General features: G+C 39.1%; 1 protein-coding gene across 2 annotated transcripts in view; it reads left to right on the top strand.

Moving 5' to 3' along the window:
* Positions 1-25,825, top strand: part of ankrd11 (ankyrin repeat domain 11) — a 157,147-nt gene that overhangs the window by 26,253 nt on the left and 105,069 nt on the right. For both annotated transcript variants that reach the window (XM_082160878.1, XM_082160879.1), the window contains exon 2: positions 22,817-22,898. The gene's annotated coding sequence lies outside the window, so the exon portion shown is untranslated. The remainder of the gene's footprint in view (positions 1-22,816; positions 22,899-25,825) is intronic.

Raw genomic sequence — 25,825 nt, forward strand, 5'->3', positions numbered from 1 at the left:
TCATTCTATTCTACATCACTCACCGATCAAATAAGGATTTGACAGCCGCCAAAAAAAAGATCAATGCAGAAAAACCCCTGGATTGGTTATATAACGTTGGACAGAATGTTGATCCGGCCATCGCGTATATTCAGCGCACATAAGGTAAACGTTTTGCAAACGTTTTTTGGAGAAATAAAAACAGGTCGACGAATCGATGCGCATATTTTGCGTCGACGTATTTTTTGCGTCGACGTCATCGATGACCTCGACGCGTTGTCCCAGCCCTAATATATATATATATAAAAACAAAAAGAACCGATAAGAATACAGTTAAAGTACCGGATCGATAAGCAGTATCGGTAAGAGTAGGAATACCGTTAAAACCCTTTACTCCCCGGTCAATGCTCCGACAACAGCCCAGACATGAAGCTACTTCAGCCACCATTCTCCCCAGTCCCTGGTAAGATGCCAAGCCCTGGTCCTTCGTCGGAGATGGCATCCGACTCAGAGACGGAGGTAGAGCCTATACCGCGCCTGAGCTAGAGACTCAAAATAGTTAGTTTGGCAGCTCAGTGAAGCACTTTAATTTTTTTATTTTTTTTTATTTTTTTTATTTACCTACACCTTATTCTTGTTTAAAATCATTTACATAATATGAATGTATATAGAGCGTGATAAAAAGGCGAGCCGAGAAAAATTTTCAGTGCACCCAAATTTTGTGCTGGTGCACCTAAATAAAAAGTAAAAAAAAGAAAAGTGGTAAATCTCCTAAACCAACTTGTCTTGCTTATGTGAGCTCATTGTTACAAGCATGTGTGTGTTAGCCGTTAGAGGTAGGATAGGCGACGAACATATTTGTGGTCCTGAGACTTCCACAGAAGATAGATGCATGTTTTAACACTTAGATCACTTCTTGTTATTGATTGCGTTCAGGTTTTAAAGAGTTTCAACCAGTATAACAAAACTTCCTACCTTTAAGCCATGGCTTTCAAAAACCTTTTATGCTGCATCGAACAAGGAGCAAAAGTAAAATATTTTGATCTTAGTATTTTTTACCATAATTGATCTCCATTGCTTTAGTACTGTGCAATCAAGACCCAACAAGCCTTTTTGTTTGGCTCAAGGTCAAACCTTAGTGTTGATGCAAGTCTTTGAAATAACAGATTCAGTCAAGCCACAACCAACATCACCGTCTAGAGAGAAGCTGTCACTCCTTTCAGACTTTGGTACACACACACACACACACACACACACACACACACACACACAACCTCCTTTCCACTGCCAGACTCATTTTCCCCTGCGTTAACTCGAGCGTAATTCTGCCCAGCCTTAATTCATGCATATCCACCTCTCCCGAGGAGACAGGTTTCCGATGAAGAGAAAATGAGAAACTGGGGTGAAAGTGTAGTTTGGTGGTGGGTGGTGCAGTGCATGCCTGATGGGAAGGGATTGGATGTGACATAAGGGCCATGCAGAAGACGGGGTCCACACGCTCCTGACACCTTTCGTTTGCCCCGCTCATCGACTTCCATTACCTTGAGGCTCTGACCCGAGTTCTGCGTCACAATCTGCAATAGGACCAGAAACTCCCCTCTGACCCAATTACTGTGAGCCTTCACTCGGCTCCGTTGATGGAGGAAAGCTGACGTGAGAAGATTGTCTGAAGAAGCTCCTGTTATTTACAAGCTGTGAATGCGAGCAAGGTTAAATGTGGAATAGTTCCCTGGGTTTCTACTTGTAGTGTGTTTACTTTTGACCTAATGTGCCACCCTTACTGTCAAGCATTGCTCTCCAGGGCTCGCAAAATTTCAAAATCGCTGGTAGCCCTTCGGGCAGGCACTCTTCAGATTTTGGTAGCCCGAAATGAATTTTACTAGCCCAGATAAAAAAACAATTTTCAATGTAGAAAATTGGTTAGGAGTCAAAACAATGAATCAAAAACTTTTTCAAAACACAAAATATCAACAAATATGCATCTGGTTCTAACTGAACTGAAATGTGTGTGACAAGTATGGAACATGAATCAGTCATGTCTGTGGCTCAGCCCCCAATGAGGGTATGATAAAAAAACTAAAAAAAAGTAACACTTTAGTTTAGGGTCTAATCTGGGTCTAATACTCACTCATACTCAGTCAGGGGGGTTCGGGGGCACCCCCGAGAAAATTTAGATTTCTCTGATCTACATATGTGCATTTTAAGATGTTTTGAAGGCCAAAAAAAATGGATGTAAGTGGCCAGCTGATTATTTTTCTCTCCTCATCAGCGTCACACTCCTATTCTCTTTGTCTTCCCCTCCTAAAGCTGAGCTTTGACTGATATAGGCTTTTCATTTTTGTCTGTCAGTGAAGCATAGGGTCATCTGATAGGTTGATTTATGAATCATTTTCTCAGACGCATTAATTTACTGAAAGCTACTAGGAAAGCTAGGTACACATTCATTATTGATCTTATTCCTAATACAGGGCCGTAGACAGGGCTTTATAATCAAAGAGGTCCTGCATTTAAGGTTATTAGGGGGTTCATTTTTTTTATTTCTCTGATATGTCCATTTCAAGACATTTTAAGGCCAAAAAAGGATAAGAAATAGCTTTAAAACAACGTCAGTGGGCAGTAGATTATTTGTCAATACCTGCTCTCACTTCTTATCCATCACTCTTTCTTTTTCTCTCAGTCTCATCTTGCCCTGTCTCTTCCCCTCCTAAAGCTGAACTTTTTTAATTTACTGAAGGCTACAAATTGTATATTAATTCTCAACATGTACACATTCATTATTAATCTTGTGCCCAACATGAAAACGGCTTTGTTAATGCTCTGTTAATGTCCCCTCACAATGACAGCAAACTAATTATTAGTCACGTTACATAGGCCTATTTTCAGTTCAAAATGGCGAAATTCGACAAAAGTATATTCGTTTGTCTGATCATTTTTGTCATTCGTTTCACATTTATGACCTAAAAAACTGTCAAATATGAAATGTTTAGTTTAGCTACTTACATCTTATCTCGCACTTGACCGTAAACTGAAGCGAGTCGCTCTGCTCAAATTCGCGCTCAGAAGCTTCTGTGTATATAAAGCCCGCCTACTTTGATTTGATTGGTCATCTCAAATATTCTGACATTGACAGACCAATGAGACTCAGATGAACACACACACACACACACACACACACACACACACACACACACACACACACACACACACACACACACACACACACACACACACACACACACACACACACACACACACACACCCTGGGCCTGTACCATGAAGCCGGTTTAGGTGGCTAGCCAGCTATGTTTCAGTTTAGTTTCCGCCAACCCTGGGTTTTAGGTACTATGAAAGTAGCTTGGCTTTATTCGGTGTTCGTCGCCATGGTATCTTACGCTGCACAGCTAACCTGCTCCGGGGCAGGTTATGTTCTGGATTCAAGATCTCAGACTGAAGTTTGACCAATCAGCTGAGAGCAAAGAAACATATAGGTGACGTAACTTATTCCCAGTGTCTGTTGCAATGACTTCACCTTTTCTTCCAAATCCTGTGACATCTCAGCGCAAATTGTTTGACGAGCACTTCGTAGAGAAAGAGTTTTTAGCCAGACAAAATCCCATGGCCTTTCCTGATAGTTACTTATGAAAGATACAGATTTTCCGCGGAAGGAATGTCTTATCTTTGCGAACTTCTTGAGCCGCACATAAAGAATTTAACACGTCGAATTCATGCACTTACTGTACCGCAAATATTGCGTTGCGTTTTTTTGTTGTTGCAAGTGGTACATTCCTGCACGGTGGGTGACGCACAGAAGCTATAGGGGAAAACACGGTTTGTCGAACCATTTGTAAGGTGGTCCTCGCTCTGCAGGAGTACATGGATAGTTTCATTAATAGTGTTCCCCGGACATTTATCGGCCATGTCCATAAAAGAGGGCTTTTATAAAATTGCCGGTAAGATATATTGATAGGGTGACATCACATGAACACATTTTATTTCATTTTTTTCAAAAAGCAAATTGCACAAATGTACTATACAATATAGCCTAATACATGTTAAGAATTATTTTTAATCTTTATTATTATTCTGTTAATCTTATGATAGGATTCCCTAGCTTTCTTAGTAGTACAAATACGTTCTATATTTATGTAAAATGATGTAGGCTATATGTATGTGTAGCCTATGTGTAATATAGCCTATAGCCTATTTTTATAATATATAAAAAATGTGCATGTATAATTTTTTATATATTATAAAAATAGGCTATAGGCTATATTACACATATAGGCTACACATACATACATAATTTTACATAAATATAGAACGTATAATTGTTTAACTTACACATTAACAATCAGCAATCTTTCTCCAACAGTCTTCTCTTGCTTTGGCAGCAGAGACCGTATTGTTTCGAGCTTGAAATACATATTTAAATTCATCGTAATTCTGAATGATTATCTCTTGCTCCTCTGCGGGAAAATATAACGCTCTCGCTCTACCCGCGATTGGTTGTTCAGTGTCGACGTCACTCTTTTATGTGCACGCGCGCGTGGAGTAATCATAGCTTAAGGATCAAAGCCTGAGTTGACAGAGAAAGTTGATGAGCTGCATCATGGTACCAATAAAGCCTGATTACATCGATTTGGTTTTGTCAACTCAAAACTAATCCTGTAACCCCGAGTTTGTTCAGCTACCTTCATGGTACAGGCCCCCTGTCCTCTGTTTCTGACGTGCGCTCTGCTCGGAGCCACTGCGGATTGAAGATGAAGAACGCGCTGAATCTGATTATAACAAGACTGAAACGAACAGTATTTCAGATAGCCCGTCGGGCAGGCCGGTTATGCATTTTGGTAGCCCGAATGGAAAACAATATAGCCCCGGGACGTCGGGCAGGCGATTTTGCGAGCCCTGCTCTCTGGCTATGCTGACGCTAGTGGTGCAACGCATCACAAAACTCACGGTACGGTTCGGATCATTTACGGTTTTTGAACCGGGTGTAACTTTTCTTTTCTTACTTAAAGTTCTTCGGTATCAAAACTACTAGCCTTACTAATGTAGTTCCAACGTTATTAAAAACAAGTGAACAGTCTTGAAGAATAAGAACAAATACACAAATTTTACAAGCAGAGATGAATACTAAATAACAAAGTTACTAAGTCTAACAGGTACAGAAATTAATAACACTATTTCTTCACTGTAGAAATTAAATATAGGCTAGTTTTATCTTTGTTAAAGCTGTATTTTGTTGTTTTTTTAACATTAAGGACACCGACAACAGTAGGAATATTAGGCTACTGTCACTTTAAGACCGAATGCACGGACCGGATATACTGACAAACATCCGGTTTCTTTCTCAACTGTTCACTCATGACATACCCGAGAGAATACTTGCCGGGACTGGTGTTTAGACATCATTTGGTGTGGATGTGTCCGATTAAAACAGTTTTTTTTACTGGTCAATTTTGAGATTTTGGGATATTTGTCTTCAATAACATGTCTTCTTTCAGACTGTGGTGAAAAAAAGTCAGAAATACACATTTCGGTCTTTATTTTACTACACTCTGTCTGTTTGCGTCTGTAGATTTCGCATAAATTCAACAAAAGTTGTCGTTGTAAATCATCCTGCCGATCCGCGATCTCTGTCTGCTCTCTGTCATCACAGGCACCGCTGGAAAGCTCTCTCTTCACTGTACAATCCTGTCGGATCCAAATATGGTCATTTCCTTTTTATCAGCAACCAATCGTGAAAGTAAAAGGGTTGAATGCGCAATCTCATTGGCTGATGATAAATCTTTAAAGCCCGTTTTCTCAAAGTGACTTTTCTCTCATACTCCAAGTCCGAAATCTCCACTTCAGTAGCACCTCTATACACCAAACTTTCCAGTCTTGTACCTAGTTATATTATGAAGACATTTACAGAGGGATTTGTAAATATATTATACCTAGCCTGATTTATAGCCTATAACATTTTATTCCAAAAAACATGGCGAAAATAATTTTAAGGCTATTGACAGTATATTCTGATTTACAGGATAACAAAAGTTTCCCCCATCTAATATGTGAACACAATGAAAAAAATAATTTTTAACCTGGCTTTATCCAATACTCAGATTTCGTTTTTTTAAATATATACAAATTAGCGCATATTTAATTAGATATGGCCTAATTTGCATATTTAAACATTAAATTACAGAAAACTTGTAATACATTTTTTTTCATCTTAATGTAGGTAATCAACTGGGAAAGTTTCATGGTGATATCTACTAGTTAATAATTTTACCCTATTCACCTGTAGTGTCTCGCCTTAAGGGCAAGGAAATGCGAAATGTTTTCTCTCTCTCTCTCTCTCTCTCTCTCTCTCTCTCTCTCTCTCTCTCTCTCTCTCTCTCTCTCTCTCTCTCTCTCTCTCTCTCTCTCTCTCTCTCTCTCTCTCTCTCTCTCTCTCTCTCTGCACACAGATAACGCGTGAAAATTGGCAAGACAAAACGGGTCCAAATTATAAACTTTCACTCTATGATGGTTAAATTTAGCAGTTAATCCACGAATCACATGCGTGCCGAACCGTGGGGCCTGATCCGTACGGATCAACAGAACTGCGATCCGTTGCACCCCTAGCTGCCACTGAATCTTGTCTTGTCAGTGGTTGTCTGGTCTGCATGCTATGCCCGTGTTGTTGCACCACTCCATGCCTCTACAGTCCCATTCGTCCCTGAATCTTAAGTGTATTAGGCAGGAGCTTCAGAGTCTGGGGAGTTTCATAAACCCCATCCCACTCTCTGCCATTTAACATAATGTGTGCTCACGCCTTCAGATCTCCTTCGTCTCTTTGCATATTTTGGAAGCGGTTTTCAGGGATTTCTTTAGCCGTTTCGGTTATTGTTCTGAACGAGCATCCTTGCATCTGTTGCTTATGTAACATGCATGAATTGAGTCGAGTGCTTTGCAGAGGCAGCGTTGTTTAATAGTCAGCTCCTAGTGAGATCAAGGCCAGTGTTTTAAAACACTACTTCCTCTACGAGTTGGGGAATTCTAGCATATGATCATGACCTGTAATGGCAGATGTGCTTTATAATGTTTGGTTTTGGGGAATTTAGCAGAGTAATATTGGGAATTTTGTCATGGCTAAAGGCTGTTGTTATTAGTCATATCCAGGTGTCTCGTGAAGGCTAAAATGCTAATTTAATGATTGCCCTAACCTAGCAAGTGACTATCCAGTCATTAGATAAAATGTCTTATTTCTGTGTCATAATGGTACATTTATTTTTTGCACACCTTTTGAATTTTGTTAGCTCTATATGAAGACTTCAGATGCAAAAGCCTCTAAGTCCGTCTAACGCTTTTCTTTAATATTAACATTTTTATCAGGCTCCTATGTATAGGTTTCTACCCAAGTACCGACATTTCTGAATGGATTTAGTGAGTTTGAGGTGAACGTATACTATGTGCGGTGAACATTCACTCAATATTATCTCATTTTAGACAGAGGCTTTTGTATCAGAGGTTTTTATATATAAAGTGCATTCATTTTTAAAGTTGCTTATGTTTTAAAACATGTAATATTTCAATATCTTTGTGCCTTATCAACATTAGAATTGGCTGAATTTGGTTCTGGAAAGTAGCTGGTGATTGCCTTTCATGACCATACATAAAATGTATATTTTTATGGCATTACCTCACTTTAATTGTGTTATTACCTTGAGTGGAGATATGAGCTCTGCTTGATTCATTGCTTTGCACCACCACTTTCTAAGACCACTGCAATAGAATGAATAGAGTAATAACCCTGCAAACACAATGGCGATCTAGCGTTCAGACCTTGAATTGCTTCTGCACAGGAAGAATGTACAGTCATTGTGTACAATTGCCATGGCGACAGTTAAGTAGAGCCTGAACCAGGACCGTCGTAAGGATATGCTGTTGAAATGTCGGCTGTATATGAGCTTGCTTTTCATAAACGCTTGACTATTAAATCAGTGCCACAGAAAGCATCGAAGATAAATCACGAGATAATGCTTGTTATCAGGTTTAGATTTCTAGGAATGTGGTAGTTTTTTTTCCTCTGGTCCAGAGAAACGGTTGCCTTGACAACAGGATCGTGTTTGAGCCAAGCATGCAGAAACTGTGTCAGGAATGGTGCGGATTCTCAATTCGCTGAGCCGCCTCTTCTGCAGTTTTGTCTTCTCACGCATTTCAATATTTCATCCATGCACTCTTCATGGATCATTATAAGTGATTCTTTGCCTCTTCAGTTTTGTCATATCTCTTCTGGTAGATTGGCACGTTTGCAGCAGTGTAGGCTGAAGCTGAGCTGTACGTGTGTGTGTGTGTGCCAGATGGACTAATCTGATCATGTTGGGCCGTTCCCTTCCCCCCCTCCCTGAGCTTGACCATATATCTGTCTTACGCCACACTAACTCTCCTGTGTTTGTGTGCGGCTATTCGTGTTTATTTGGCTGGTGGGTTAGAGTTGAATGATGTATTAAATATATACATGCGTGTGTGTGTGTGTATATATATAGACACAAAATAATTGCACACTAGGGATGCGCTAATATGAACATTTTGGCCGTTAACAGATCATTTTTAATATTTGAAAGCCTATAACCGATATATTGGCCAATAAATCTAAATAGTTGAATGATTCCAACATTTCTGTAGTAGATACAAGTGAAATTCTACCAATTTAAGTTCTATTAGACTACATTTACACTGCAGGGTCAATATATTTACTTTGTTTTCCTGGACTAAATTTTTTTGGTTGTCCGATTGGGCACGTGGTTCTGATATTTATTTGCTTTTCCAAGTTTTCCTCTGTCCCCACAGTTGTTTGTGTCATTTTTGACCATTCACTGCATCCGAAATACTTATCTGCTATATAGTATTTAAAAAACAGTAGGCGAAATGTCCCCGGATGACCTACTACTTCCGGCGAGAGTCTGAAGTTAGCATACGATGGACACTCTGAGGATTTATGAATGGCAGTGAAGCGACACAGCTAACGCTATGAGGTCACATGATGTAAACATAGCAGATGTAGTATGTCATTCATGTGTTACATTCATACTATATTGAACATAGTTTTTGTGAAGTTGTGACGCAAGTTCAAATTCCAATGTTGGACCTTCTCACACGATTTCAGATGCAGTTATTCTTTTTCTTCCGGCCCGTAATGGACCTTTTCAGTGCCGTGACAGACACGAAAGCGAGGCTGAGGGATACTTACCGTGTTTTCAGTGGCATCTGCTGTGAAAAGCTGCATAAAGCTCCGAGATCACTTAAAATTTTCCACAGCTCATGTTGTCTGGAGTTTTTTTTGTCTACTTTTGTTTGCTGATTTATCAGCAGAATAAAAAAAAAAAAACCCATTAAATTACAGTACAACCCACTGAAGAGATGCATGTCCATCCCTCACAGCCTCACTTTCATTCCCGTTAAAAATCAAAGATGGCGGCTGGATCTTAAAAGGAAATCCCATTGCTGTCTTGTTTCTGCACACGTTACCAGGCAGTCTTAAGGAAAATGTATTCACAACAACCAGTTAAGTAACAGTAATCTAAACACATGTAACCAAGGGTGGGTGATATGATCCAAATCTCACACGACACACATGAGATTTAATGATAATGATATTATTCAGAAGTTAATCAGTTGAGAACAATGACTGATTTTCTTTGTTGTTGTTTGATTACTATTAAGAACATACAACAGCAAGTATATGAAGCTGCTGCCACTTTAAGATCGAATGCATGGATCCAATGTAATGATGCAAATTTAACAACCCACCCAAAATGTTTACATTCACGTATGATATAACCGACTGTGCTTGTGTATCATTTTGTGTGCATTTGACAGTTCAAGGACAATAAGTCACAAAAGAGAACTTGATTTGCACTGTGTGACAGGAAGCTTTCTTTGACAGAAATCGTATGTCAGAATATCATGGAGTTATCTTATTTTTGTACTTGAACCATTTAAAATCGCTTGAACGAGTTGAACTGGCAAGACTAATAAACACATGATACATTTTTGTGAATACTAGCCAGAGATGCTCACAAGTCTCTGAGCTAGAGTCCAAGTCAAGTCTCAAGTCTCTGAACTAGAGTCCAAGTCAAGTGTCTGAACTAGAGTCCTAGTCAATTCTTTGAACTAGAGTCCTAGTCAATTCTTTGAACTAGAGTCCTAGTCAAGTCTCAAGTCTCTGAGCTAGAGTCCAAGTCAAGTCTCAAGTCTCTGAGCAAGAAAATATTGCAAAATTTATAAGCAATAACTAACTTTTTTCACTTACAGTGCACATCCATGTAAAGTGCACTGCCTATGCAACTAATCATAGCTTATAAACTACTCCTAAGTCAACACATCCCAGACTCTCAAACCAGTGTAACCTTATAACTAATTGAAACTGTAATGTTACATGATCAACAATAATCCTGTAACCTGTTTGCAGACAACGTTAATAATTAACGTGATGGCAGCCAGCGGCACGTAAATGATTACGTTAAACGACCACCACAAGTTTGGCAATTAAACAAACGCTCATTTATATTTCATAAGGAAGACAGTCGGAGTTAACCTCCCGTAACGTTGGGTCGTCGGCTAAAGCAAGAAGCAAGCTAACGGTAGATGGTCAATGCTGAGCTAAACATGTTTACGTTTTACTTTTCAGATGCCTGATAAAATTAGATGTGGTTGAGCCAGAATCTTTTATCTTGATACCGCATATTTTGCATTGAGCGCTTCTTTTGTTTGGGCTGTCTTGTTTGAAGTTTTTAAACCCAAAGCTTACGATGAATGGCACAGCAGCGGCCGGTGCAGTCGACATGTTTGTCGTCCTCTGGCCGCGCGCAGCAGATACGTACGTCACGTGTCACGTAGGCAGGTTATAGGTAATGGAGGGAGGGGAATAACAGCGAGCTCATCGGACGTTTCCTAAAAACAAACATTGTTCACGAGTCCCGCAGCTCGAGTCCGAGTCGAGTCTGAATACTTTCGAGGACGAGTCTCAAGTCAAGTCTGAAGTCACTCTCGACTTAAGATCTTCCCCATCTCTGATACTAGCACTACTAACCTGATCAGTGACCATTCCATCAAAAAAAGAGAAAAAAAGGTCCTAAACGTCTTTCATGCCCTGCATTCACTCAAAGTGACTATTTGCATTAATAACTGTCCAAACTGTCCATTTTGACCAAAAATTGAATTACATTCTCCATGCATACGCCACACGAGTGTTCAAAAGTAGCTGCCTCAAGCCAAATCACAACCGCTTAACATCCCATAGTCCAGGGGTGCCCAGTCCAATCGACTGTCCTGCACAGGTCATCTCCAACCCTAATCAAACACACCTGCCTTTACTTTTCAAGTGATCCTAAAGACCTTAATTAGTTGCTTCAGGTGTGTATGATTAGGGTTGGAGATGAACTGTGCAGGACAGTCGATCGGCAGGAGCAGGATTGGGCACCCCTGCCATAGTCTATAGTGGTACACCTAATGGTTCTGTGCCGGTGGATGGGAGATGGAGTGGATCCTACAGAAGCCAACCTGATCAATAATGTAGATGTCATTGAGGAGGAGCGGAGATCAGTTTTGCTACTTTATTGTGGCTCTTCACAGTCTCTGGCTCTTCCTCTTGCTGCTCAGGAGAGTGTCGGGTTCCTCTACTGTGCTTGGGACAGATAGGATGGCTGAACTTAATTTGCCTTGCTAAGTTATTGCAATAAACTGCTGTTGCTGATACTTGATGCCAGACTTTGCTTGCGTCATTATGAACTATGTCGGCTTTCACACACAGATTCGAGACGCTAGAGAAACCTCACGCTAGGGGTGTGATGATGAGGTCTCTCGATATTAAAAGGTGACGATGTTTCTCGTAGAGGTGAAAAGCTCTCGTGATATCGGAGTTGAGTTTGTGGCAAACCCTTTAGAGTGCGTGCATTTATATTGCTCTGTCTTTTACTGCTTATGATAATGAAATAAATATGCACTGTTTTCATTTACATCCGGTAACAAACTCCATCTCTGCAATTGCTTATAACGTTCATCTGGGAATGTGCCATTTCTCCAGATTTGTAATGGAAATCATTTTTTAAACCTACGACAACACAGGAAAATACATCAATATGTTTCTAAATATGCAGATCGTCTTCAAAATGAAAGTTGAACCCCTCGCTCTGAGTTTGCATGTTTTGATGTCCACAATGTTCTTGTTCAAGAAATTACAGTGGCTGTAGCATTTCTGTTGTAAAGAAGTGGCCACATATTAAGTGGATATTTTAATTAAATGTTGTTTGGCCAATATTAAACAAGGATTTTATCATTCTGTAAAAGTGTAATTATTATTGCCTTATTGTTATTATATATGTATTTTAAGTTTTTTTTTAAAGACTATTGTTCACTTAGGTCTATTTTTATTGCCACAAAAAATATTCGATTACTCGATTACCAAAATAATCGTTAGTCACAGTTCTAGATTAGTTAAAACATTTCAAAATGCGCCTGCATTGCTTTTGCATTTTGTCTCATTCAGACGAACAAGACTATTTTTCAAGTCATATCAGGCCTATTTCATCATTGAATACTTGAAGGTGTCCCAGACGTCATTGATTGGGTAAAATGTGTACAGGCAATTCTACTAAATGCAATTAGCATATTTTTCAGAGATGTCAAAGTTGTTTTGGGGTCAGTTTGACTCCCGACATTATACAATCAAATCAAACCAACATTTATTCAGACACATTCAATGTTTCTCACATTATCACAGATTATTGTAGCCTGGAAATCCAGACCTAAATCTGAAAGATTAATGGTCTGGCGTCGACTAATGAAAATCGGCCAGCTCGAGGGGCGGCACCAGGCATGCATTTGAAAATCTCACAGCACGCAATTGGATAACACTACGACCAATCACAACAATAAACCCCATACGCTTAGTTACCAGCGGAGCTAACTGGTAGATTATACTCTTGCCGTATCCGGTCAGCAAAACAGCAAAAACACCCTTCTTGCAAAGGAACGATTCGAGCGGCGTCTTCTTGTTCCTCTTTTAGATAAAAAGCCAAGTCTAACTCGTTCATTGTAGCGGCCAAAACCGTTTCAAACAACTGGTATTCATCCATAGCCATCTTGCAATGTTTACTAATGACTTAATTACTAATGACATCTCGCCTCTGGCCCGCCTATATCAGATAACCCGATGTGATTGGTGCAGCTCAGATCGAGGGGCATATTTAATGAGCATCATTACTCGACACCAGAGTAACTCGCTGAGCAAATTCAACTTGTGCTCTCGTGAGAACTCTGGATTACCAGGGTAAGTTTATTCGCTATAGTTTAGGAAATGGTAATAAAATATGACACGAACTCAGAGTTATCAAATCAGTTGATATTTCACTGGTATTGTCCATCCTTCTGTTAGACTGTCTCACACATGAATTGTTGAATATCTGTCAGATGTTAAATTTAACTATACAATTAGATAATACCAGTTTAGCTCAACCAATCACCAAGCAATGCTTCATTTTGTTCAGTCTGTGTAAAAAGCGCATTAGCAATTAAAGAAAAAACAGTAAAAGTCAGGTCAAAGTGTCTGAATAATTTTTGGTCCCTTTTTTTTAATACATTTTACTGGGAGTCACTGTATGAAGAAATTTTGGGTATAATATGTATTTATTTACTTTATTTTGCTCTCCTCACTTACATAAGTGAACTATAGTGTCCTGCACCCACTAGAAAAAAAAAAACCATCAAAAAAGATATCTGGTGTCTGAATAATTCTTGGTTTGCCTGTATATTCAGCTCCCGGTTTCCCGATGTGCAAACCCAGCTTGTGTCTCTTCACATCTTCAGTGTGTCCACTACTGTCCACAGATTCCCCAGTGATTATGTGTGCGTTCTGCTTTGTCTTCAGCATTCAGACAGGGCATCATGGCCGCAGTCAGACATGTAGTGAGATAAGAGAGGCAGTGTTATCTGACAAGAGAGGCACTTTGTGGCAAAGGGCGGGGGGGAAGGGAGCTCCCGCGGCCTGATTTCCCACATAAATGGAGCTGACTGAATTGTGGAAATAATGGCTCTTCCTGTAATCCGATGCCCTGGGGAACGGCACAGAGAGAATGGGCCACAAACAGGAGAGAGGTGGGATAAAGGATGGCTGTGCCCTCAGGCTTGCATTAAAGCATTCGTCTCCTCCTTAATCCCACAATGCCCATTGCCCCATATAGGTCTACATGCTCACAAAAGCCACAGGCATGGTCCAACAACAACAACCTGGACCAAAACAACCTTTTTCCCCCATCCACCAATGCAGCTGCACATATAAAACCACTCCCTTCTTATCTAGTTCTCTGCCTGTGTGTAGTTTCAGTTGTTGATATGGGTGTAACAATATATCGAGTCGCAATATATTGCAATACAAAAATGCAACTATGTATTGTGGATAGTGACAAATATGTATCGTGGATAGTTAACCCAAAATAAAAATTACTGTGTGAGGGGGAAAAAAAATCCAGTTTTCAGAGTTTTAGTGTCAGTACTACAATAAACTACTATATATAATGTTGGATATAATGTATAATAAAGCAATGGGGGAATATTTGTGTGTCCTGATAATGCCAAATGTCTTGTTACCAGTATAAAGTGCCTACATTATTTTAAATAAATCTAGTCAGAGAAAGTGCAAGCATATTTTTCTAAAATAATCCTGTATTTTCATCTTCAGAATCATGAATATTGTTATTCTGGTGTCTCTATTGTCCTGTGCTTTGGGTTTCCAGCACAAGTCCAAGCCTATTCATTTACACACACAATGTAATACCAAATTTAGCATTTTAATCAACAGTAAATTTTTGGTTAACCTTTTATCATATGTCTTGGAGTATCGCAATAATATCGTACCGCGAGTTCTTGTATCGTGATATGTATCGAATCGTGACATGAGGGCATCGCTACACCCCTGGTTGTTTATAATCCTTGCATGCAAGCACTTGCGGTTGAAGTGCTTTAAATGTAATGTGATGTGGGGACAATTTTCGTCCTTTTCTCAAGAGACATTTCATCTCCAAAAGCACATCAAACATGCATTGTGGCTTTGAGTGCAGGAAATGCGTTCTCTGTAGAGCTGCTGTGACTGCATGTGGGAATGGTTTTGGTGATCTTGAGCTTGATTGCTGTCGAAAGCATGTTGGCAGGCATGTTTTCGTGTGTTTATCTGGTCAGATGTGTGCTTTGAGGCCTTCTGGCAGCCATTTCCATCAGATCTACCAATGGACTAGACCACCTCAGATTTAACAGTGGTTTCTTTCACATTTTTTCCCCCTCTGTGGGTGAATGTCACGTGCCAGGGTCATATTTCTGTCTGCTTAACTGAATAAATGACGCTAACTAACCGCATGTATTATCTTATTACTGCCATATGTACATTTGACACATTCATCTCTGGCTGATTACAGAATGCTTCCTACATGCTAACTTTTAAACGAGCACTTTCTGTAAAGATGCTTTGAAACAATATATATTGTTAAAAAAGGTCTATACAAATAAACTTGGAATTCAATTGAATATACAGGATTGAGGTTGTTTTTTGCAGGAACTGTTGAGTGCTCGGGTTAAGAAGTAGGAGCGTAACGATACATCGTTATATCGAGATATAAACATCTGACAATGTATCGTTGATGTAAACCACTCGCCGCGATACAGAGTTAGTTTTATCCAAGGCTCAGCTTTACTGTATTTATAAAGTATAATTCACCCAAACATTTAAATTCTGTCATCATATACTCACCCTCATATCGTTTCAAACCTATATGATTTTCATTCATCTTCCGAACACAAATGAAGATATTTTTATGAAATCGGAGCGATTTCTGTCCCTCCATTTTAAAGTCAAAACTTAAAATTCATGTCATAAAGGCATCGTAAAAATAATAAATCGAGTGGTCTGATCCCAAATCCAAGTCTTCTGAAGAGACACGATGGCTTTATATGATGAACTGATTTACAACGCGCATATTGTATTAAACACGGACATTCAAATGCTTGTGTGACGTGTGAAAACGACATGAGAGGGAGAAAATGAAGAGAGAATTTTCATTTTTGGATAAACTAACCATTTATAGTTTGGGAATAGTCATTTTGACAGTCTCTCTTGCGATAGAACTGTGATTGGTCGTCTGAAGAGCAGATACGCGCTGGAGCTGCACTTCTCAAAGTGAAAGCAGAGTAACTCACCATATCGCCGTTTTAGTTTTGGTAGTATGATGATTCAAAGCGTTTAAGATTATTATTAGTTTTTTTTAATCATGTAAGTGCATTAATCTGCACGGGTGGCGCGTCTAAAAGAGATTTAATGAATGCCGGCATTGAAACCGTGAGTGTACTGCGTTAGAACAAAACGAAAGTTTACAGAGTTTCAGTGACATTATATTAAACTACTATATTTAAAGTTGAATATAATGTATAATAATGCAGATGGGGCAATATTTGTGGGTCCTGAAAATGCCAAATGTCTGATTTTACCAGTATTTTTTTTTTTACTTACATTATTTATAGGCTATGCATAGTATTTAATATCTGTATTTTCAGGTTCAGAATCATGAATATTTTTATACTGTCCAACTTTTTAATGTTAAACTATCCAAATTCTAATTTCATGTTAAAACACCTAGGCTAGTCAATGGTTAAATTATATACAGAAGGTTCAATTAAATCCTGAAATATTGTAAATTCTTTATGAACTTGTATGTACAACAAAGTTATTGGAAATTTTTAATGGTTTGGAAATAAATGTTATTTGAATTTCAGTTTTGAATTTCAGTTTCAGTTTTGAATTTTGTTCAAAATATTGTGATTGGTATTGTGAGCTGAGTGTATCGTTACACCCCTACTAAGAAGTGATGCTTGGGAATATCATCTGAACCCAGTTTTATTGAATGAAATGGTCTGCAATTTATTTGTAATAGTCAATTTTGCCCTTAACTGATCAGAGTACTTCAAGCACAAGCTATTGCTGGTTAGTTTGTTTTGTTGAGGACTTCAGTTTCTTATTAGGATACTAATGGTTGTTTGAATGAATGTGCTAGACTCTTTCCATGCGGCTTGAGTCAAATTTACTTTGATTTTGAAATAAAGCAACAATATAGGCCTATTACAGGGCTCCAATATATTCTACTCTTATTAAAGGAATGTTTTCTTTGTTTTTCACGAGACCTTGTGACTTCCTACTTTTTTCCATATATTAGGGAGTGGAAATGGCTAATAAGTCATTAAGTGCTCCTCTGCCGCCATCTACTGGTTATAATGGAAATTTCATGTCTTTTTTTAAAAATAAGTGTTTGTTTGCCACAAAGTTTTAGTTTTCCTTCATCTTTAAACTTTTAGTTTTACAAATAACATTAAATTTGGATCATACATAGAGCTTTAAAGTGCTGGAAAAAGTGTGAATCACTTGAAAAGTGTTTGAATTTCACTCTTAAAAGGTTGTACGAAGAAAAACAAAAAACTTTGACTATTTCTGCCACAATACCATGGTTACAGTTAGCATTGCTATGTTAAATCCACGTTGAATGTTGGTTATTTTTGGATTGAAAGTCCTTTAGGCTATAACTTGTTCGTTCATGGCACAATGTTTCTCCTGGTGCAGTTTGATCTGATATCTGTGGTTTACAACAGAATTCTGTGCTGAATTTGAATGCTTGCCACTAGATCTCTCAGCGCTGTGTAGTAACGGCGTCGCGTGATCAAAGATGGGCCCGCAAGTAAACCTATTCTAAGTTCGCGTTGCACTGTCTTGTATTTCTCCAAGCTCATAAACTGAGTAGCGCGGCTTCGTTTCGTTTGCCATTTGATGTTTCTAAAATGCAACAGAAATGGCAGCTCTTATCAGTTGGGCAACATGGTGGTAACACCAGTGCGACCTCTAACACAATTTAGTCGCACCAGCAGGGAAGCCTTGTGCTATGAAACTTACTTTACCTCCAAACTGGGCCCAGTCCAAAAAGATTAAATGAATCTTCTGCTGGTTCCTGCTTGTGTGGCTTCTGCCGTTCTACAAAAGATCCCAATGTTACAAGCAAATGGATAAAGTTTTATTTTTACCAAGGTAACTTTTTTTTTTATGCCATATTTCAGTTTTATGAACAGTTGTAATCACAGAGTAATTCAGGCTTTACTAAGAAACTGTGATTCTAAGGGTTTGAGCCTTTAAAAAAAGCCAAATTATGAAGGTTTTTGTAAACATTGTAAGTGGACTACAGGGAAAATGAAAATAAAACGATGTTCATTAAACACTGCTTAAACATCTGAAGGCAAAATGCTGTTAGTTTTACAAATCATATAAATTAAAATGTCTTTTTAGTGTGGACTTGATTTTACCCATCATACATCGATTGACCGTTCAGTTCCAGAGTGGAGCCAGACTGAGTGAGAGTTTGCTGAAACATTGCAGAAGTAGCGGTTCTGGGTTTTGTCTTGAGCCCATTTACTTTTAGTGCACATTACTAGCCTTGTGGTTAACAATTAATAAATGCGAGTTGATCCACAGAAAACAAACAAAGTCAGCCACTACTTCTGGTTCATCCTAATAAAAAAATCTTTATTTTGATGATTGATTGTGAACATCTTTGTAATAACATTCACATATGGAAATGTTCAAGAGGACCATTTTTTATTTAATTTAGCCTTTAAATTAGTCCCTGTTCTGTCTCTTTTCTGTTAACAATGTTGAGCTGCATATTTTTAACCTGTATGTGTTAAACCAGTTGATTTTAACAGGGTCTGCTTGTTTTGCCTGTTTTTTTGGTTGTTCATCATAGCCCGATGGTCAGGATGTGGCAAGCTTGGTTGGTCCGTCCTCTGCAGGAAAGTTTCTTTCCTTTGTGAAAGCATTGTGAAATCATCCTCTTTCGTCCGCACACATAAACAGCCCATTTGACTGGTGATTTTTTTATTTTTTTATTTTATTTTTTTAAGGGCTTTAAAAGCTCTCCTTAGGCCTCGAGTTTCCTTTTAGGGTCAACAAAGCAAGACTCTGAGCAGGACAGGAGAGAACTAGAGAGACTGATTCACCAAATAAACCCAGTAAACTGGTCTGGGAGACTTAATCTTCCGTACCAGCTGTTCTCACACTGGTTTTGACACACACTGGTTCTCACACTGGTTTTGACACACACTGGTTCTCACACTGGTTGCGACATATCTTGTTTTTACTAAATGACTTGTTCATGATGGTGGGTTTAACCATGGCCAGTTGATGTGTGTTTGAGCAGGCGGCGCAAGCTACTCTTGTTCTCTGTACTCAGAGGATTTTCTTGGTAAGATTACGGTCTCATTTTGAAGCCCCATTAAGAGCGAGTTCTCTCCACTCAGGATTAATCCAATCTGGCACATTCCTGTTGGGAGAATCCTGTCTGGTCCTCCCAGACACCCCATCTGAGTGAGGACTGCCCTTAATGTGGACTCTCCTGTCCTCATAAGCCCCTTTCACACAGCGCGTTGATCCTGGGAAATTGCCTTAAAATTGCGAGAGTGCCTTCTGTGTGAACGCGAACACGTCCCGGGATTGATGCCGGGATCGATCCCGCGATGGGGACCTAGTAACATTGCCGGGTTGTAACATCACTCTGTGATGAACAAAATAAGCAAACTTAAGACGCTGCTGAGACATTACGTCACATCGATGGCACGTGTCTTTACGGGATGTGTGTGAACGCACTCACTGATTCCGGAAAATCACTGGCAGTGTGAATCAAACGATCCCGGGACACATTAGCCTATCCGTGCATTTTCCGGAATCTCCGTGTAAAAGGGGCTAAAGTGACTGGACCCAGTGCTCTATTATAGTCAGCTGATCAAATTTTGTATCTTTTGCATAAGATGATAACTTGTTGCCCAATGTTTTTGGTACAATCATGGATACCTCTAATTTGTGAGAGCTTGTGTGCTGTTTATCTAAGGGTGTATTCACACCGGTCTTGTTGGGTTCGAGTGAATCAAACTCAAGTCCCCCCCCCCGTGCAGATCTTTTGGGCCAGTGTGAATACAGCAATCGCACTCGGTGCGGACCGAACAACCATAACGAGACCCGGCTGAAGAGGTGCTCTCGGTACGTTTCGAATTTCTGTCCAATGAATGGATGACCTTAGCACATGTTTTTATTTTAATTATTTATTTACAAATTTTGGTTCACTTGCAAAAATGGCAGTGTGAAAACGAACCACACCAAACAATTGTATTTGGTCCGAACCAAAGCAATTGAACTAGCCGACTTTCCTGGTGTTAATACACCCTTAGTGATCTAACTTGCTATTTTTGCCTGGAAGTCAGTGTTTTTTAAAGTTTTTTTTTTTTACATCTGTGATTAACAAGCTCAAGATATTTGTGTTTTATTCTGTGATGTGACATCAGTGAGTGTGTCATCAGTGAGTCTGATGTGACATCAGTCACATCATGAGGGTGATTGTGAACAGAAAAAATCATCTACTCACTAGTCCGCTTTTACAGTCTCATTGTGTTTATAATTAATCATGTTCTTGCTAATTATTCCAACTCGGACTTTCCGAGAGAAGGTTTTTTTTTTTTTTTTTTTTTTAAGACTCAAGTTGTCGGAAGCAATAGTGATGGTCATGCAACCGTGGTGTGGTTCGTTTATAGCCTACATTTAGCTTTGTACTTCTGTGTTTAGACTTTAAATTAATAAATGTTGTTCATTTGTGAAGATTATATTGAACAAAAAAAACATGAAAGAATCTTTTGTTGGTCAAAGAACTTATTTTCTGCAATAATCCAAAAGCCAATCAAATTATCCTATTGGGTTTGTGTTGAGGGAACCAGGGTGATGCTAACTTCTGAGTTATATCAGACCAATAGGAGAAGTGGTAAAAGAAACGCCACCGATATACCAGTAAGCTCAACTATATTTTGTGCATCACTGTTAAATTCTCAAAAGGGCCATTTATTTTGACTGAGCTTTAGATTTTTCATCATCTTTTGTGTTTGTCTCATAATATTAAGCTTTCCAGTCCGTTATGGGATACAGCTGACTGATAATGGTACAGTAGACATTGCTGTCAAGCCTTGAATACCACTCTCTTGTTGCAGCTGTCAGCATGTAACTTGTGGGATTGGGTGACAGCATCGTAGCAATGTGTCCCTTGTATCCCAGCACACCAACTGGCCCCGAAATCATGATAAACCAATTCCCCATAAATGCTCTGGACCTCTGACGCCAAAACACAAGGGTGAAACCTGTTCTTTTCCTTGAGTTCTGGAATAAATACAGTAAAATAGGGGTGTAACGAAACCCTCATGTCACAATTCGATACATATCACGATACTGAACTCGCGGTACGATATTATTGCGATACTCGAGATATGATAAAAGGTTAACAGAAATGTACTGTTGATTAAAATGCTAAATTTGGTATTACATTGTGTGTGTAAATGGATATATTGTGTGTGTAAATGGTTGGACTTGGTGCTGGAAACCCAAAGCACAGGACAATAGAGACACCAGAATAACAATATTCATGATTCTGAAGCTGAAAATACTTATTTCAGACGAATATGTTTGCACTCTTTCACTGACTAGATATATTTAATATAATGTAGGACACTTTATATTGGTAACAAGACATTTGACATTATCAGGACCCACAAATATTCCCCCATTGCATTATTATACATTATATTCAACATAGGGCTGTGCAATTAATTGAATTTTGATTTTGATTTTGGCTCCCAACGATCACCAAAATAGTACAATCGAGTAAAAACAATTATTTTGCCATGTTCTGTTTTGCAAGAACACTCTTATTTTGTCTTTTGTTCTGAATGACACGCGCCCGTGCCCCTCCGCCCCTCCCGAAGCCATAAACTCTCTCAGCTTGAATGTTTAAACTGATAAGACTTAAAGAAGTAAAAATTATCAACTTTAGTTACGATGCAATGCTGGCCCGATTGTGCAAGTGACAATTCCATCATGTCCCGACTCCTAAACACGAGAGTATAGGCTAGTTTCGACACTTGCTTTGTCCTGTCCAACCCATTTTGAGAGACGGAGAGAGAGAAGACGCAGCACCGATGAACACTCACGCGGTTTGGGAAATTGCGTCTTTGCGAAAGTTTTAAAATGATAGATTTGATTTTATAATCTGTGTGGATTAATTTAGGCTACTCATACAATCTACTTGCTAAAGTGAATCAATGTTTGTGGGGGAATGTCCCGCATTGTAAGTGGTAGACCTGTGGGAAAATTTAAATTCTCTGAAGTATTATCTGTTATATTATTTATTTTAATAGTTCAAAAAGTACAATAAATGTTCAAATTTAAATTTTGTAAGAATTGTTGAAAGGTGTATTTTTAATAAATGCAACACGTTCCCAAAGTCATGTGAAATAATCGTGTTACATAATCGTGATTTCAATACCGACCAAAATAATCGTGATTATTTTTTTTCCATAATCGAGAAGCCCTAATTCAACACACATATACATATACATGTGGTATATATATATATATATATATATATATATATATATATATATATATATATAATAGTTTAATGTAGTACTGACACTAAAACTTTGAAAACTGGAATTCTTTCTCACACAGTAAGACATTTTTTTCTTTTTTGGAGAAAAAAGAAAAGAATTTTGGGTGAATTTTTGGGTGAACAAAAAATGGAAAGAACTATCCACTATGCATATTGTTGCATTTTTGTATTGCGATATATTGAGGCACGATATTTTGTTACACCCCCTACAGTGAAATGAATCTGCATTTGAAAAAATAACTCCTGTTAAGTGAAACATCAGTATTCCGGAGACTAATCCATCTTTCATTTTGCTTTCGCAGGATTCCTTGGACTTCACAGCCACATCTTCAGCATTTTTAGCTGGATTTTAACCTTTCCCATCCGAAGACGGCCATGGAATCGGTAAATCCCATCTTTCTTTCTAGCTGCGGCTTATAATGATGGTTTGACTGTTACTGGCCAGTTCCTCGTTTTCGGTGCTACAGTTGGTTATGAGTAAACACAACTGATGCTGAAATATCTGTGTCTCAATGCCAGTGACTTTGTCTGCATTGGGATGTTTATTCTGAATTATCTTGAGATATTGTTTTTAGCTAGTTTGGGAATACTGACTATTGGCTTTGAACTCTTGGGTTTTCCTTTGGTTAAATAGTGTGTATGTTTGAACATGCAGGTTTTATATGTGAATGTGTGTTTGTTGGCGCCGATGCTAGTACCGACAGGCAGGTGTACGGCTCAGCTCTGGAATGTGTGTGTTAAGAGCAGGGCTTATTGCATGCCTGGGCCCTGCCTGCCACCGCTTTTGTTAAAGGTTTTTGTTTTTGAGTGTGGATTTGCCTTCTCTCTGTGATGTGTGTGTAGAGGCTGTTGTTTAACTGGGTCACTGCTTGCACTGCTTCCCTCTCCAGCACACAGGTCATGTGACCATGCTTCTTCATCAGTAAGCAGTGCCAACCCATGAGTCTGTAGAGTCTGTCTTTACTTTCCACCATGAAAGCTAACATAGCACAGACAATATTCTGTTGTGTTCTAAGAAATGCTTGAGAAATGAGTTAAATCACCAACAAAATCAATGCTTTCATCACTTACTCACCATTTAAACCAAGACCTTCCTCTGTAGAACAACAAAATTAGTTTTAGCAAATGCGACAGATAAGCATCATATGACCTGTGCGTTATGTTCCAGCCTTAAGACAGTATTATATAACTTTGTTGCAATTTTAGTGATATAATCGCACAGCAAATCAATCATCACTTGTGCAATGAGATCAGCAATGACAACAGTCTAGAGAAGTTTTTGTCTTCTTTGCTCCACATGACTTGAGTCGGACAGGAGAGAATATGTTGTCTTTATGCATGTGACGGTATCAAAGTTTCATGTTGCGATAATTTCCAAATCTTTTATCACGGTATGTGGTATTATTACAGTATTGTTAACTAATGAATTAACCAATGTTAACTAATGGAGCTTTACTGCAAAGTGTTACCGGACAATAATAAAGAATCAGAACATTTTCAAGGGCCTTTTAATCTAGCATGTTGTAGTCCAGATTAAAATGTAAAAAATGATGAATTATGAATAAATAGCCTATTTAGTCATCAAGTATTTGGCGTTGTGATAAACACCACTGTGATTACAAAAATATGAATGGCTGTTAAACATTTAAATGGTTCAGAAGCAGAAAGTAAGTGTTCAATAAGCGATTGAATGTCTCTCGTCAGAGACTGAATGCGGTGTTGCACATTTTAACCAGTTGATGGAAAGTATTCTTGAAATGCATTCCAATTTTTTTTTTATAATTCATAATAAATAATTATTCACTGTTTTAAAGTGCCCACAATAACAATACCATCCACGTTCATTATCGTGATATATTGTATTACCGTATATCGGCACGTGTCTAGTTGTCCGTGTTTGTCTTCTGGCCGTCGCTGATGATTGACAGGACCGCTAGGTTTAAGGGAATGCACCCTTTGATGGAAATGAGTAGAGCGGTAGTGTCAAACATGAGTGTCAAAGTAAAGTAAAAAACTTTTAAAATGTTGTATTGATACATAATATCGATAGTTATTGATGCATCGTTACACCCCATTATTTACAGATGATCACAGCTCTCACTTTCAAAATGCAACCAGTGGTATTTGACACTGCCATATCTGAATATGAAAACTGCAGTGGAGGGGAAGAGCGTTAGTGAATAACTTGTGTATCTCTGCTTGGATGGTTTCATATTGCTTAAAAATATTCTGCTTATCTCTTTTTATGTTCCACCTAAACGCATTCAGATTTTCGAGCGAATTTTTGTTTTCTCCCTTGATCCTTGAAGTTTTGTACGTAGCATGAGACTGCCACAGAAGTGAATGCCTGTTCTGCTTGGCATACAGGCTGACAGATATAAACTGCAGCTAAGATCCGTTTTTACCCTCGGAAACACTGATAAAGTCCTCCATTTTCTGTGTCCCTGTGGAGCTCAGAGTTCTTCTGGTGTTTACCTCAGAAATCAGGCCAGATCTGCTTACCGTCAGTAGAAACCAAGAAGACTGATCACAAAGCTCATTATGCCGGCAGCTCGCTCTGTGTGTGTGTGTGTGTGTGTGTGTGTGTGTGTGTGTGTGTCCCCAAACCCCTTCCACTTCTCATGTGATGCCAGTCACATGGTTTCCAGGCACCCAGAGCAGTAACTCAGAATCAGATTTTATTTTTAACCCCTCTAAATCCACCGCCATGCTTATGGTAAGCACAGGCTCTTGCTTCGGCCCTCTCCACCTCCATTTCCCCTTGAACCCTGTGCACCACGTACCAAAGACCTGATCATATTTGCAGCGTTATCTGCTGACTGCAACAGGGGCAGCATTTGGCACCGCGACAGATGAAAGCTGCTCATTACAAGCACGTTTTCCTTGTCCTCGCCTCTTTCTAGAGCAGCTCCGTCCCTCAGTGAGATTAGTCTGCAATATTCCGGTGGGGGAAACGCAGCCTTGCCAGTCAAATTACATAACTCTCATAGCCAGGCTTGAGACAACTATAGAGGCTTTGTTCCCAGGTTCCTCCACCTCCTCCTTTCCCCTCTTGGCGGCCCACATGTTAATGTGGTATTGAAAGAGTCTGTGTGCCTCGAACAGGCTCAGCTCTGTGGTTAGAGAGCAGAAAACTTGCATCATTAACGTACACATGCTCGTATGCGAGCACAGAGATTAAAGGAGCAATCGGGCTCTTCCTGTGAAACACAATTTGGGTTTTGCGACTTGGACAGAAGCAATATGGGGCCTTCTCTGCATTTTGAGCAATGCAGTGTCACTTCTCTTAGTGTTTGAGTCGGTAACACTGT

The sequence above is a fragment of the Leuciscus leuciscus genome (genome assembly GCF_965113295.1).
Source record: "Leuciscus leuciscus genome assembly, chromosome: 2".
Classification (NCBI taxonomy): domain Eukaryota; kingdom Metazoa; phylum Chordata; class Actinopteri; order Cypriniformes; family Leuciscidae; genus Leuciscus; species Leuciscus leuciscus.